We start from the raw sequence: 15,202 nt of genomic DNA, 5'->3' as shown, positions 1-15,202 counted from the left end.
GGGAGTTTTACTCGCAACTGATCCCAAGTAGTTGCACAAGAATAAGCACCATTGGAAGACTACCAAACAGCCAAATCCGCACCTCCAATAAGAATCTCAGGCAACTTACCTTGAATTTCCACAATAAAATTGGACTGAGCAAATAGCCAGTACCAATCACTATCCTTAATGATCTTAGACACCTTAGCATCAAGGGGAATACCTGAGTCATACACTGCACAAGAGCCAAAACAATCCAATAGATAGCCGGTAGAATGCCACTTATCATGCCAAAAGAAAATTTGAAAACTATTCTCTACTTTGAGATGTGTTTGATATTATTATTTTATACAATTAGTTTTTTTTTTTTTTTTAAGAAAAAAAATTACCGTTAAATCTATAAAACACGTGTGGTTCGTATGCCCGACTTCTCACCAACGAAGAGTGGTGAATCTTATATTCAAATAATAGATGTTTTAGGAAAATGACTAATGCACAAGAGATGTGCAACTGTTGTGCAAGGTCTTAGAGATATGGGGTGGGTCCTATGTGGTAGATTCCACCATATAAGTTTCACATGAGACCCATCCCATGTCTCTAAAGTGATGCACAACTGTTGTGCACCAATCACTCCTCGATGTTTTAACATTAAATATATAAAATTCTTGAAGAAATAAATTTGAAGAAAAGTCTCCAAGACCACGTAGTAAAAGGAAAGCCAATGGGCCATTTTCATGAATTCAAGTCACGTCAACAAGATTTCGGCCCACATTAAACTGTTCGAACAACACTACTCCTACCCACGTTAACTTGTTCAAACTGTGCTATTTATATCATATACCGTACAACACAACGATACTAACTTTTTCTTTTCTTTTCTTTTTCAGTTTTTTTTTTTTTTTTATTAATTTTGTATTTTTTATTTTAAGAAAATATGAGTATTTTAAGAGAGACATAAAAGTAGTCACGTGCAAGATTCAACATAACAGTCAATGCTAACAGGGTGATCTTTTTGACCTAAAATTATAGTTTGATGGGTCCAAATATTAAAAAACTTGTTAGTTCGTAGGCTATTTTAAAAATGGCCGATAGTTGACCGGACTTAATTATATTTTTCCTTGTATATATTTATATGGTACGTGTCCAACATTTTGATAATTCTATATATATATACACACACCAATTTACCAAATAAACTACTAGCTAGCTAGTAGTCCATACTAGAGTTGTATAATGTAATATGAATAGGAAAATGATTTTTGCATTACTAAAATTACACAACTTTTACATAATTAAGAGATGAGAGTGATCATTGCACAACAGTTGTGCACAACAATCCATGTAAGTAGGTTTCACCACATGGGTCTCACCCCATGTGTCTACAGTTGTGTACAACTCCTGTGTAGATGACATTTTTCTAACTAAAATACATTGGTGGGATTCATGTATGTAGATCTTACCATGCATATATTTCACCGATATATCTTAGTCGTATGAAAATTGTGCACTTTTAATTCTGCAACTATCACATCCCATATGAATATTATGATATTTTAGAAAGAGAATGTCACTAAAAACACATCCATTTTGAACGTTTTGTGGCAGAAGATAGAACTCCTTTTAGACATATCACGAGAAAATTTAAGATTCATCAGTTTAAAATACAATAAAAGTTCACTTAACTCTTCATTAAGGCTTCAGATTTTCTTTTGCTTGGGCCTCAGGATTCTGAAATAGCCTGGGCACAGGCCCACAGGGTCACAAACCAAACCATAATGAAGCAGCGACCAACCTCTCAGCAGCACAAACAGAGAACAGGAATGCAAAAACAGAGTATTCTACTCAATGTTTGTCATGGCAAAAGTCAGTCAATACTCCGATCGATGCAAAAGGTGTAGCCGAAATCTTACAACCAATTAGCGTTGGAGAGCAATAGCGATCAGATTAAAAGATGAAGATAATGTAAAGAGTATATTTGATTGCCTTCAAGTTAGGAATTTGATGTGAATTGTATTGTCTTTTAGAAATATTAGATTATCTTGAATTTAAGGTGAATTATCTTAAAAAGAATTTGATTAAGATTATATTTTATCTGTAAGCTCTATAAATAGAAAATTTTGTATTGTAAACACATTAAGAAATAAGAGCAACAATTTAGCCATTTGGGTTTTATCCTGTGAACGCAATTCATATAAACCTTGTTTCTATTTTTTTATTTTTGCTATTGTTTTTGTTTTTCTATGTGATTATCTTTTCTTTTAGATAAATCAAACCAAACATAGGCCTCATTTGGCTTGCAAAATGAGTATTCTACAGGAAAGTGAAATAGTTATTACTATGAATAAAAGAGAGTGGAATTGAATAGTTATTTTTACTCTTTATTTTGGTAACAACTCTTATACTTAATTAGAATCTAATCAAAATTACTAAAAGAACCCCACATTATTATTATTTTTTAAAAAAAAAAAAAATTGAAAACTAGCTGGTGGCCAGACTACCCCCAATGAGAATCGAGGGAGGTGTGACCACCCCCGGCCCCATATGTGGCTGGCCCACCACACCGGCCAGCCAATGTAAAGGGGTTTTTTATTTTTTATTTTTTTTAAAAAAAAATAGATTTTTTTTTTCTTCTGTAAAATATAGTCTATTCCTTTAGAAATAACTATTCCTCTCTTTTTTAGAGGAATAAGTATTCCTCTTAATAAGGAAATAATTATTCAAATGTGAATAACTATTTCAAGAAATAGACACTGTCAAATAAAGTAATGACTATTTTATAGGAATAATTGATCATTCCATTGCAGAGTTCTATTACGCAAATCAAACGAGACATTATGTTAAGGATAAACATGAGGTGCATGATAATCAACAAAAGGACCCTCAGATCAAGCATGAAAATCAGCTAATTAGGCATCCAGCAAAAAGTTCTCCGATCCACTTTTCACGCTGACTTGGTATCTCACAGCAGCGGACAACAGCCTCCCTAATCCCTTCCCTTAATTCATGCTACATATTCAAGCTCCTTGTTTCACGGCTTGTCTTCTGCTCTTCGATCATCTCAGCTCCTTATTTCCCTTTCCTATCTTTTCTTGTTTCTTGTACGTATTGTAAACCTCGTAAAATCTTTCCTTTTACTGCCTTTAGTTTCTGTCTTACTCTTGTAAATGATACTCTGCCTTACTGGCTATAAATATACGATACTGCTCTGTTTTGGGTTAAGCAACCAAAAACAGTTCCCATCAAACTTTCACTTTACATTTCTCATAATGAATCGGTTCTGATCATCAAGAAACTTGACTCTTACTTGGGTCTTGTCCTCTGGATCCCTTTCGACCCATAACTTAACTTAACTTTGACGACGACAGCATGTTTGACTGGAGATTCCATCCTGCACAAGCACTAAATATAATCAGGAATATATATATATATATGAAAAACATGAATATCAAGAATGAAAATAAACCCTACATGAAAAATAGCAAGGCAGATTGAATGCCAATGAAGTTCTTTTCGCCCATTTTGAATGGATAACGTAAAATGCGTTGTTGGGGGCGCTCGTTTAACCCTTCTGCACTGTTTTCCCAGTCCTGCCACCGTTAAAGCGCACCATCGTCACCTCATATGCTCTCCCGCATTGGATAGCTGATTCCCATCATCTTCAGCATCGATCTCTAGTATATATCCCGTTCATCATCATGTAAGATTGATCTTGATTCTTGAACGAGGGAATTATAGGAGCATGCATGGTACTAATTAATATTCACAGATTCATGTTGAGTTCAACAAAAATCTAATACAAAGAATGTGAGGCACATATCAAAGACGGAACAAACAAATGCACATGCAGAGAATGTCAGGCACATATCCCATGGACCTTCTGAACATTTTTATAGCACAGAGATTGAGCTTATTAATTACAAATCAGTGTAATCACAAGGACGTCTGATTTTGCATTTTTTATTATTAATTTAACAACATTAATGATTAGGACTAAGTTTTCTTCTAATCAAATCTATTAAATTGATATTTATCCTAATCAGAACATAAAAATACATATAAAATATATTAGTTTAATATACCGAGTTGGTAGGATTTTGTCCAACTGAAAATTTTGTCTGCATGATTATAGGTGAATTGTTATAGGAAAACTTCAACTTGAAAAAACGTGTATGACATGAGCTAACAAAATCAATAAATGTGTTCCACTTTTTTCTTTTTTTTTTCAAAAAAAAAAAAAAAATGAAGAAGAGAAAGGATTATAACTTATAAGGCCAAGGAGGATCATTCTCACTTCTGATCCAAAAGAAAGAAGAAGTGGGTAATCCTATATATGAACGAAAAAAGTGGTAGGTTTCCCAACAATTAATAGATCCAAAATAAACTATAACAATGCTAAAATAATTATAAATGGTAGGAAATGTACGTAGTATGTTATACTTAATCACAACAAAATGATTGCAAACACAAATCCTTGTGAATAACAATTTGTTCATGCATGTATAAATATCTTGCAGTTTTATAAATATGTATGGTGAAAGTTTTACAATGCATTTATTAATTTAGAGAGTTATACAAATGCAAAATTTTAACTTACAAACTTGACATATTGGAGGAAACCAAATGTTTGTATAAGTGGCCAGCTACTCTTCTTTCCCAATATGTTCTGAGCTAGGGCTCGTTTAAGTCTTATGCGTTGTTTTCCTTGTAAGGACCGAGAGGTGGTCACCCTATCACCGTTAAAGCGCACCATCGTCACCTCATATGGTCTCCCGAACTGATAGCTAATTCCCACCATCTTCATCATCTCTAGTATCCAATTCTTCATCGTGTAAGATTGATCTTGATTCTTGAACAAGGGAATTATAGGGAGCGTGAAATTAATGCATGCTTGGCTGCCCCGGGCTCTTATACAGGCCACGGATTCACTGACGGCCACCCCCATTAGTTTCGGTGGTGGTTTTTGAACCACCCCAATTTTTATTTTTTTACAATTTTATATTTGTTTATTTATTATTTTTAGTTTTACTTTTCTCAATCATATCAATCCGATTCATATTTCAAACATCTTTTTTTAATTTTGTTTTAAATTCTCTAAACCATTCAAATATAATTTCAAAAAACAAATTTTTTCGACATTCACAATTTTGAATATAGTAAAAAATAGAAAAATATAATACAAAAAAATTTGCACACTCAAACGAGCCCTAAGCTAACAAGAAATGTTGATTTTAATAATTTAATTAATATTTTAACAGGACCTAAGGAAGTGTTCAGAAAATTAATTAATTAGTTACTTGAATTGTTTACGTCTACTTATAGTTTTCCATTGAATTTGAGCATTAGAATGCTCCACTTTCGAAGAATTGGACTAATTAACTTAATTTGCAGGACTACGTACGGAGTTTTACTAGGTAACTGCCATGTCTCAACTTAAATAAAATTTCTTGTTCTTATTTTCTTTATTCTGCTTTGCCTTTATTTTTCCATTTAATTGTGTTTTCTTTCAGTTTGTACCGTCTTTGATATGTGACTCCCATTCCTTAGGTCCCGTTAAACTAATGGGTTAAGGGTACGTTGTACTATTTTATCAATTTTCACATGGAATTTTATCAAATTTTCTCCCACTTTTGCCAGCCGATGATTGGTATCCATTGACAAGCTCAAGCTTTCCAGAACCAGAACTGATCAGTTCCAACCACAATGGCTAAGGAATGCACTACTTGTGGACTTGTGAGATCAAATTTTCTGTTTGGGGGCCCATTTATGTAAGAGATCTAGACCTTGATTATTTTTCCCTTGCTCATCCTTCAAACCCAAATAATTAAATGCCTTGTTGCTTGCCTCTAAACCCAATGCCAATTCCATCATTTGTGAAGGTAAAAATGGTGTTTTGCATGTGGTCCAAAAGATACATACAGAATTGAAGATGGTGGATGGAGAACGAGCCATTAAAAAAACTTGCAGTTTCTAACCCTTCTCATGGTAATATCCCAAAGTGTTAATTAGAGTTAAGTGAGCCTTAATTGAACTAATTAATGGGAATGCTAGGGTTTGATAAGGGGTAGAATCTTGACTTTTTTTCTTAGAACATTTGATGTTTTTAATGTCAAGTATCGTGTTTTTTACATTGGTGATTCTTCATATGATGATACGAATTTGAGGGCGAATTCTCTTCAACTTGAAAAGCAATGACGGAGGAAGGGTGGGGGGCCAAAAAAAAAATTATTAAGGTTGGAAAATAAAATTGTAAAAAAAAAAAAAAAAAATATAAGGTAAAAAACAAAAATTTAGCCTATTGGCTCCTACCAAATATTTTTTTTAGCCGCTAGCCCTAGCCCATAAAAACTTCTGGCTCCATCCTTGTTGGAAAGGATGGTGTAAATGAGTAAATCAAATTGTCAATAGCTTAATTTATGGAGAAGTTTGAAAGGAGGAAAGATGTTTTAAGAGAGAGTACTTGTGATTCAGCAAGTACGTACCGTACCCGAGAGCTTGTTTCACCTTCACTTGAGGGTCGTTCAATCAAGAGGATGAGATACTACGAGTGAAAATTCCCGAGAGTTCGATCAATTGATGGTTCACTCGAGCTTCGATTGAGTGGGATGATGAGATGCTATAGGTAGAGAAATTCCCGAGAGTTTGATCGATGTTTCACTTGATGTTCGATCGAGCAGGAATTGCAATCTTTCATTCGCTTCGGCTTCGCTCGAGCGAATTTGTGATCTTTCAAAGAATAACAGTTTCGGAATCAGGACTACAACCCAATTTATCAATAAAAAAAACATTTTGGAGAGTGTTTTCTTTTGTTTTCCTATAATTCTTAAAGTATTTTGGAATCTATGAAAGGATTTTGAGCTATTGTACATGTAAATTATTTTGAGTTTGGGCACTAACGTGGTGTTCTAGCTATGATTCATTATAAGCAGAATTACATAAATGTGAGTTTTGAGAATTCGTTCCCCAACTCATGAAACTTATTTCAGCAATTCATTATTATCTTGTGGTTGTGGAGTCGCTCGATCGTACGTGAGTTCTTGATACATGGATTGACATTTTTGCTGCACCGACCACCGACTTTTGCCAAACTGGCCGGCGGTTGAATCAGGTATGAATAGGGTTAGATGCTGATCATATTCCTTTGGCACTTTAATTTATTAATTAGTATGAGCAAAACCTCTCAGATAAGAAACTACATGAATAATTAAGGAAGCTAAGCTGATCAAGCTATATATGGCTCAATCAGACATTGATGGATCGCCTGTCGTTTCTCATCATCTAACCTTTCATTAGTAAAATTAGCTTTCACAGGAACAGAGCTAAAAACTCTTACCGGTAGGGGTCAAAAAAAAATTTGTTAGTAGGGTCAATAGCCTTTTTTTTTTTTTTTTTTTTTTCATAAACCTATTTTTTTTTTTCTTAAGAATTGAGATGGGGCAATAGCCTATACCAACGCCTTATAAATTTGTCCCTGCTTTCCAGTGGGCAGGTATTATTATAGTCACGTTCAAGTAAAATAGTCACTCTAGTTGTCCTTAACCAGGAACGAAACCAGGATTTTTGGTGAGGGGGGACGAATTTTTTTTTTTATTGGGGAGACGGACTTGCATAAATACAAAAGTATATAGATATTTAAAATCTTCATATATTTGTGTTTGTGCATATTGTTATTAAATAAAAGCATTGTAGTCTTATATTTAATCTCATGGCATCACAAACATACGGTGGTATAAACAACTAGCAAAATAGCTTATCTAAAAAATAAAAAATAAAAAATCTAGCAAAATAGCTTAGAAAAAAAAAAATAGCAAAAAAAACTAAACATAATCTATAAGGTCTAATAAAAATGATACTTATAATTGTTGATTTTTTCTCCTAACAATCCTTTAAAGCCTCAAATAACAATGCTATGAATCGAACCAAACAATGGTGAAATCATAAATGATTAAACCACTTAACTTGGGTTGCCAAAACAAATATTGTGAACCCAAATGACTGTAAAATAACCACTCAAAAAATTGATTATTAGTTAGAAGTCACTTAAAATAACCACTCAAAAAACCAAACCATTTAACTTTTTTTTTTTTTTTTTTTTCGCATCTTCAAAGTCTTAAACCAAATTGAGTTTCTAGTTGGAAGCCAACTAGAATATGAAAGGAAATTAAATGAATGGGGTATTTTAGATTTTGTGTTAAAAGATGGGGCAAAATTACAAAAAAAATAAGTTAAAAGAGGACACAAATATTATTTGGGGGGACAAAAGTATAATTTTGGGAGGAAAAAATTATTTTTTTGGTATATTTAAAGCTATTTTTAAAAAATTTGGGGGACATTCGTCCCCTCACCCAACACGTGGGTCCGCCCTTGTGGCCTTGTCCCTAACCTCTGTCTATTTAAATAGAATAATAAAAAATTAAAAAAAATTAAAAAATCTAATGCCAGTTCTCAAGGAGCGTCCAACGCCTAATCATAGAGTTAGGTAATTCAATTCAAGATATATAAATATATATATATATATACAAAGAGAGGTCCCTAGCTACGTACGCCGCTGCTCCCTCCTTTCAGGTGTACGCGTCGTGTCGTTAAATCCAGCGCAAGAACAGGCACTGCATGTGAGGCGTACCGCGTACGTTGGTGAACTTCCATTTCGCCTTTGACGTGAATAAATTAATCTTAAGTGTTTTTTTTTTTTTTTTTTTTTTTTTTTTTTTTTTTTTATATATATTTATTAAGTGGTTGTTTATTCAATAAAAAAAATGTAAAATTGTTGGTTACTTATACTTCGTTTGTTTGGACGGAAAATATTTTCTCAAAAATATTTTTGTATTTTTCAGTATTTGGAACAATTGAAAATGATGGTCAATGAAAATCATACATTTTTCAGTTTGACCATAAAAGCCTCTTTCATTTTTAAAAAAAGAAAAATCTTAAATCGTTTTCTGGATTTAAATTCTTCATTCTTGCAGGCACGTTTGTGAAAATCCGCCACTGTCAGGCATTGAAGCTTGTTAGTAGCCCGAATCTACTATCGAAGGCCCTCAAATTTTGGTATCCGATTACCGAATTCCAACAAAACAGGTCGAAATTTGGTTGGTGTAAAAATTCGGCACTAGCCCACTGAAATCTGGTGACGTCCAGCACTGTCGTATGATTTCGGCGACTAAATTCCGAACAAGCCAGATTCCAACGAAATTAGCTTGAATCTAGCTAGTAAGGCCGAAATCCAGCTAGCACAAATGAATGGATTCCGATAACCTTTGCTGGAATCCAACCTTACAATACCAGATTCTGGCCTTTATCACCGGAATCCAGTAACAGTAACCAAAATTCGATGAAAGTTGCCGAAATCCTGCTGGCCAATGATGAAATTTTATCACCAGTGATTTTTCACTGTTGGTAATTTTTTCATACGAGATAAATGTCGAAAAATATTTTTTTAAAAAAATATTTTTTTCTAAATATAATTTCGTTAAAACTATTTTAAAATAAAATACATTTTGCATTAGCTTTAAATTGTAACTACTACGGAAGTTACGGAACGACGATTTCTTCTTGGGAGGGGAAAAGTATAAATGAGGGCCAATTCAATCTAATCTTTAGGCAAAAAAAAAACAATATATATGTATAAGATTTCTTTAGAATTTATTGCCGGGAACAGAGCCATGGCCCCTAGCCTCCCTCTAGTCCCGTCCGAACTACTTTGTTTGACAAATAAGCCTAATTAATTGATTATGAAAAACTATAACAAAGTCAAATGCTACCAATTTTTAAAACGATATTTTTAGTTATAACCCAAAACGCATTTAATTAACCATCCTTTTTTATATTATTATTTTGGATGAATAAGTTTTTTATATTATTAAGATTCGTCGGATCCCTATATAAAGCTTAATCGCACGCGGAATTCTATTCACATAGAAAGAGAGGTGGAGCATAAAAGATGGAGTTGAAGGTTGGAGCGAGCATGGTGTTGCCAAAGCGAGCACTTCGGCCCTGCAAATTAGCTCCGAATTATCAAGCAAGTGTGAGAAGGAATATGTTGGAAACGATTGTAAATGCAAATGACGTTGGAATTGTGAGTTGCGTCGAGGAAGATGGGGTTGTGAGGATGAAGATTGTCGTCAAAAAACAAGATGTAAAGCAAATTCTACAAGTGATGAGAGAAGATCACAAGAGCAGCAACGCTCATCATCGTGATCGATCATCGCCGCCGTCGTCCTCTGCAGAACAACGCCTAAACCTTTTGCGGAACAAGTATCTTCTCAGATCTGTCGACGTGCCCAAGGAAAGCCGCTCGTGTTCTTGGAGTCCTGCCCTACAAAGCATCCCTGAAGAAGTTTAAGCAAGCTTGCTTGATCACTGCGCGCATTTCTTCAACGTACGCTAATTGCATGTATTCAGGAAATCAATCTCATTGCTCAAATTGATCATATATAATATTGTTTCTTTGTTAACGCTTTTTAATTAATTAGATTGTGTTTTTTTTTTTTTTTGAAAAACTATTTCGGTGTGACATAAGAAATGAAAATAGTTTTGAGTGTTTCATGTTTCTAATTGTTGTGAAAATGTTAACAAAGAAAGCAGAAGTCGATCATCCACTCGAGCTTACGACCGTGTTCTTTGTGAAAATACATATTGGAACAAGGAACCGCACTTAAGCTAATTGTTTTGTGTGGTTCTAACCGGTGGCGGAGGGAGGGGTGGGCGAGATGAGTCAAATGACACCCTTGGCCCGGCCACCTAGAAGTTTGTTTAACAAAGATAACATTTTCTTTTGTTGTCCGTTTTCCCACCCTAGAAAAAAGGAGGTGCATGCATGGGAGGAAGCGAACGCTTTTAAGTTAAGTGACCTATTACATTACTGATCCATTATTCTCTCATTACGGCAAAGTTTATGTGGCGTGGTTTCTTCAAACTATTTGGTACTACATACAGAGAAGCATGCCATATAAACTTTAGAGTAACGGGAGATAATGGAGTGATGTATACTTGACTTAACGAGCTCAAAGGAAGTGTGAATGATATGTTAGGTACATGAGATACCTTCTGTTAATGGACTGGAGAAGTTGGGTTTTCCCAATGATTCCATACTTATTCTAACAGGTATTAATTAATGGATCAAATGAACTAGGATGACAGCTCGATCAAAATATTAGAAAAAAATATTGGTGGTTTGAATTTCTATATAATAATTCCAAATCAATATTCATGAAGATCATAGGACTATTGAAGCAACCATGCATGTTAATGGACACATGGCCTTTTTTATAGTCTAGATTGGAAAAAATCTAAAAAAAAGAAGAAGAAGAAGAAGAAGAAGAAGAAGAATAAAAGGCAGTCTAGTTAATTAGTAACTATTATCTAATATTGTTACCTTGAAAAAGAATATTATCACAAGGTTTAATGACATGTAAATGGTCATAAAAGTGTGTATATATTTGAGATGAAAAATACTAGAATTACAATCGTTGAGACACGTATCAACGTATGATTGAATGGTTTTCAAACTTTGTAGCCATGCGTACACAACTTGTAAAGGCATCAGGAATCCACGAGAGATACTCTTAAAACAAAAGAATGATTATATTAGGAAAACTATAGGATCTGAGAAAAGGATTTAAATTAAAATTTAAAAAAAAAAATCACCGATTTACGCTGTCACCCAATTATTATGGCCACATTTTAGACGCGTGGGCGGTAGCGGTTACAAAACGTATTTCTTTGAAAATGTCCAACGTTATGTACTGGCTTCGACTTGAATAAAGCATGCAGCATGCTAACGCCGACCTAGCTTATCCACCCACCACGCACGCACTTTCCGAGAACAAGCAAACGCGGGGGGCTTTGGAATTTGGGTGCAGCTTATTTTTGAATTGCCGCCACATAATTTTGTGAGTAGATCGATAGTGTCAAACTTTATTAATAAAACATGCTCAAAACTGGTACATCCAATACAATAATTTAAAAATACCTGAAAAATAATTCCTTTGATTTCATTGAATCACCTAAAAGTTGCAAAACGTAATTAATTACTAGCCGCCAGATCTTTCCCTTTTCCTTGTTACTCTTTTTTCTTCGGACAATAAGAGAATTAGGGCCTTTTTTCTTTTTTCTTTTTTTTTTCTTTTTTTTTTTTTTATTTTTTTATTTGTCTGTCTTGTACGAGAGCCAAGGGAGGAGGGGACCTTGAAACTTGGACTAATAATTTTTAACACGACTTACGAATTCAACACGAAATTAAAAAATTAGAGGTTGACATAAACTAGTTCGGGTCAATCACAGGTCGACTCACTTGATCCATTTAGAAATCTGTTTTTTTTTTTTTTTTTTTAAAAAAAATACAATTAAAAGAAAAAATCCTTAAACGACTTCACTTCATCGATAAGGTCCTAATTTCTTCATCTCAGTTCTCTTTCTCTCGTGGTCTCCCCCAGTACTCATTCTCAATCTGTCACATATACAGAAGCTGTTTGGTAACCAATCCAAACAATTTCAATTTTCATTTTACTTCTTCCAAAAAAATCAAATAAAAAACATTCCAACTTTTTTACACTTTTTATATCACATCAATAATTTTTTATTAGTATTCAAATAAAAAAACCCACTACAAAACAAAACTTTTTTACTTTTCTATAAAACATTCTCAAATTCTATATCACATCAATCATTTATTACTACTATTCAAATAAAACATCCCATTTTCCACAACTTACCAAACAGCTTCATAATATACTGTGTGTGGGGCTGCGAGTCTTGACAAATTAAGCCTGTCATACGTTCCCATGTGCTACGGCCGAAAGCATAGAGTTGTGCAGGCCCTTCATAGTTCCTAGTTAGTTCATAGGTCTGCTCACATTGAATGACAACTACCCAGGTTTATTTTTTTGAACACTGAAATTCTACTGAAATTCTTCTCATTAAAAGAGAGATGACGAAGTTACAGTTTAGAGACCAAAAAGTCTCTAGAAGAAACATTAGAAATGAAAAGAGGCATCTCCTCAATCCAACTATAAGACAAGTATTTAGAAGAAGCCTCTCTAGCTAATTGGTGGACAACAACATTTGCTTCTCTAAAAAAATGAAAACAAGAGCAAGAAATAAATTCAGAAGCGTCTTTTTTAATAGCTTCTACATAGTGCCCAATTTTAACATAAGGGGAGATTGGATCACAAATTGCTTTAACCACTTGAAGGGAATCGCCTTCGCATATAATCTTTGAAAAACCCATTTCTTTGCAAAAATTTAGAGCTGAATAGGCAACCATACATTCTGCCAAGAGGGGATCTACTTCAACCATGCAAACACAACATTTAGCACCCACAATCACTCCATCATCATTTCTAATAACACAACCCAAACCAACAACTCCATTTCTAGCATTTAAAGAGGCATCCCAATTTACTTTTACACACCCTAAATCTGGGCATTTCCAAGATTTGCTACTATTAAGGGTGCTGGGATGTAACTGCCTTGCCATTTCACCCTTCTTAAAAGCTTACCGATACTCCTCATGGTGCCGAGAAGCACCCTTGAAGACAATCAAAGGGGAAGAAAATTGGCCCTCAAAAACCAGCTTATTCCTTCTCATTCAAATACTACGAAAAACAGCCATCATTAAACTCAAAAAATCATCATCCAGCCTGTTAAACAAGAAAGAAACAAGCTCAACTATACCTGGGAAAGAAGAAGGACATTTCTGAAAAACCATAGAACCACTTCCCCAAACATCTTGGGCACTGGGACAACTCCACAAAGCATGAAGAATGAATTCCTCCTAAAATTTGCAACAAGGGCATAAATCATCCTTCATCATACCTTTCTTCAATAAGTTTTATTTAGTAGGAAGAAAATTTTGGCAAGCTCGCCAAAGAAAAATTTTGGAGGAATTAGAAACTTTAAGAACCTAAAGTTTTTTCCAAAAATCAGCACTAATTACCCCAAAAGAACATTCTCCCTTTTGTTTCCTCAATAAGTCTATCCCCAAATGATACGCACTTCTCACAGAGAACAAACCATAAGAAGTACCACTCCAAAAAAATTTATCCGGGGTCAGGGAAGGACATAAAGGGATATTTTTAATGATCTTTGTCATATTATCAATAATAGAGCAATTCCAACCCAGAATAGAAGAGTCAATGAGATTTGACACCAAAGCATCAGAAAAAGGATTAGACTCCAGGGGCACACTCAAAGAACCAATATTGGGCAACCAGTTATCTCCCCAAATTTTAATAGACCGTCCATCACCAATTCTCCAGTGAATTCCATGAGAAAGAAGCTCTTTAGCTACCATAAAGCTTCTCCAAATGAAAGAAGGTCTTCTACCTAATTTTGACTCCAAAAAAGAGGAATGGGGGTAATATTTAGCACTAATAATCTGAGCAATTATAGAGTCTGGATTTTGAATTAATCTCCAACACTGTTTGGCTAAGAGGGCCTTATTAAACATATATAAGTGTCTAAAACCTAGCCCTCCAGCAGATTTTGATCGCCCCATTTTAGGCTAACTCATCCAATGGATTTTAGAGTCATTGCTCAAGTGCCCCCACCAAAAAGATTGCATTAGCCTATTTAAGTCTTCACAAAGGCTAATAGGAAGAAGAAAAACACTCATGGAATAAGAGGGAATGGCCTGAACAACAGCTTTTAAAAGGATTTCTTCACCTGCCAAAGTCAACAATTTGGCCTTCCAATTATTAAGTTTTCGGATAACCTTCTCCTTAATTGCTTTAAAGGCTTTAACCCGACTTTTACCCACCAAAGTAGGGAGACCCAAATAAGAATCATACCTATTGGCTTCAGAAAGACCCGACAAAGCCAGAATCTCCTGTCTTCTTGAGAGGCATGTATTACGACTGAAAAAAACAACAGTCTTGTTCAAATTAATTTTCTGCCCAAACCCTCTTTCATAAGTGTCAAGAATGTTCAAAAGTCTTCTCCATTCCACTTGATTTGCCTTGCAAAAAACCAAACTATCATCAGCAAAAAATAAGTGAGTGATCTTAGGACCATTTTTGGAAGTGGGAACACCAGAAATAGCCCCCTTAATGTGAGCATGATGTAAAAGAGAACTAAAAGCTTCAGCACAAAAAATAAATAAATAAAGGGGAAATAGGATCCCCTTGTCTAATTCCTCTTGACGGAATAATGTTCCCCACCACAGAGTAACTGACAGATTTACACAATTCATGATTAATCTAACCCAAGCATCAGCAAAACCCAGCTT

The sequence above is a fragment of the Alnus glutinosa genome, chromosome 11, assembly GCF_958979055.1.
Source record: "Alnus glutinosa chromosome 11, dhAlnGlut1.1, whole genome shotgun sequence".
Lineage (NCBI taxonomy): Eukaryota > Viridiplantae > Streptophyta > Magnoliopsida > Fagales > Betulaceae > Alnus > Alnus glutinosa.
This window is presented reverse-complemented; position numbering follows the sequence as displayed.